General features: G+C 38.1%; 1 long non-coding RNA gene across 1 annotated transcript; it reads left to right on the top strand.

The window, feature by feature from the left end:
• Positions 1–749: 749 nt before the first annotated feature.
• On the top strand, positions 750–1,582 carry LOC120741023. The gene is made up of 2 exons (XR_005697536.1): positions 750–1,008; positions 1,088–1,582. It is a non-coding gene; the product is annotated as an uncharacterized LOC120741023 (long non-coding RNA).
• Positions 1,583–2,318: the final 736 nt, after the last annotated feature.

Genomic DNA, 2,318 nt, shown 5'->3' on the forward strand with positions numbered 1-2,318 from the left:
TGTGAATGTGTGTGTGAATGTGTGTGTGAATGGGTGGATGACTGGATATGTAAAGCGCTTTGGGGTCCTTAGGGACTAGTAAAGCGCTATATAAATACAGGCCATTTACCATATAAGGACGGTATCATAGCCTGTCAAAGACGTTGATTAGCTGCGCATATAGGAATGTGAATCGCGTGATTGGCTGGACTATGGGATATGGTGGCATCGTTCTAATCCCATACGGGAGCAGCCAGTAGCTTACTGACTAACACCGCAAAACAGAATTGTTAATGTATTTACTTTAATTTTTTTTGTGTGCGCAACGCAGATTTTTTTCCTGCGCAGAGACAGTTTAGAGGGAACATTGCATATAACCCTTATGAATGAAGTCCAACAAGTATGAAGTAGAAATAGTATATAGGCGGGAATCACTTTTTGGCAGCTGGAAAATGGCATGTTCTCAGTCGTTATTCTCAAAAAACAAGAAAGAGTCACTGGCACAATAGGTCTTTATTGTTTTAAGTACTATTCTGCAGGCGTATAGCCATTATAAACAATAGGAGCAGATATACTAAACCTGTTGTCATAGATTATTACGTGGTGCTGCCTGTAGTTATTTGTGACTGCGCTATACAGTGCAAGCAAACATCTCACAAGTGTCATAATTGCAAGAAACGTCAGGTTCCATGAATGCATACCTCTGCCTAACAACAAAGGCATAAATGTGTGGGGGGTTTTTGCACGTTATATCGGTTGCACGGAAGTAGCTGTCTACGTGAGTAATCTGGGCGCCGCAGCTTTAAGCAGCTGCGCGCTGACTTGATGTGAAACCTAAGCTGAAATGAAATTGAAAGTTTCACACATTTAGAGTCTCTCGCTAAGGGTGTTCGTCGTTAGACTACTTTGCAGGTTAGATAAATAAACAGCGAAAGATGAGCTTTTTAAATTCAGTATTTGAAAAAGAGAAATGTTACGATCCTCGGGACTCTACAGTTAAACTTGTAGACGGAGATGATGAATTTGACTGTAAGTAGCCGAAAATCTTGTCCATTTCAGTGTTATTCTTCTTGTGTGTGTGTATGATTAAACTTTTTGTTTTTTGTAGTTCTGTGTGAGGGTTTCAAGTCTCCAAGAGCTCGGATGTCCTGCGGTCATGTTGTGACCCCGTCTTCTCTCACCAACTGGTGTCTCAGGTTGTTGAAAGAGGTAGGATCATTTAGTAGTATTATTTTTAAAAAATATTTAGGCCTCCATTTCAAAAGACATTTGTACGTGTCACATCAACAAAACCCGATCTGTTCTCTTACTGCCAATTTCAACATATATGACTGATATAAAAGTATTTTCCCGGTGTAACAGCTGTCCAGCATGATTTGTAGAACAATATAGTATTTGCTTTCAGATCCTGATCCATCCCCGTGTTACTAAAGTTTCTTGCCACATGCGTAAATACACACACTTTTTCTGCATGACGTGAAGCTGCAAGCATTTGTAAAATTAGTATTGCCTACTGTCGCAAATTATTTTAACACCCTTTATCTGTCAGACCCATTACAGCTGTAACTTTACAAACATTTCAATACTGACCAAAGACGTAATTTTTGACGGTTAAATCTAACCTCTTTTCTTCCTCTCCTTTCCTGTCTTTCTTATTTTTCCATTTAAATCAGCTCCCTTTTATTTCTCTCTGTATGAAATACAGCAGCTGGACCTTTTTATAAACTGCAAACAGTTTGTGTGTTTGCTCATGTTTGTGGAGCTGATAGAAATGCTGGATTTGTAATTACCTGCTATTTCTAGAGGGTAAGGGCTGCTCAATGGTATTTGATAAATTTAAAGCATGTAAGTCCTTGTGTTTTTAAATCAGATAATGGGCCTGTACACATTATATTGTGTTTTTGCGATCAGAGATGACCATAGCCTACTATGTTTTGATGAAATTTTTAAAAATATTTTTTAATGTAAAAAAAACCCCATTGTCATAAGGTGTAATTTTACATCTTATAGTGGGTTCACACCACCAGGGTCTCCTGTTGAGCATACTACAACTAATAAAGCTCTTTCTATGAATGAATTCCCCATTCATTCCCAGACAGGATTAGTTATTCACTCTACTAATAACCTAACTATAACTTGAGGTTTATCAAACCAAAAGTGCAAACAAATGGCACTACATTGCAAATCTCCACACCCTATTTTCACCTGTGAGCCAAATACTGCAAACAGTTTGGGTCTCATCACTGTGCAATGTGCCACATGTAATGGGTTTAGAGAGAGAAATGGCACAAATTTATTTATTATTTATTTTTTAAAGTTTGTCTGCCCTGACTAGAAAC

The sequence above is a fragment of the Simochromis diagramma genome, unplaced genomic scaffold (assembly GCF_900408965.1).
Source record: "Simochromis diagramma unplaced genomic scaffold, fSimDia1.1 OVJJ01000656.1, whole genome shotgun sequence".
In the NCBI taxonomy this organism is placed as follows: domain Eukaryota; kingdom Metazoa; phylum Chordata; class Actinopteri; order Cichliformes; family Cichlidae; genus Simochromis; species Simochromis diagramma.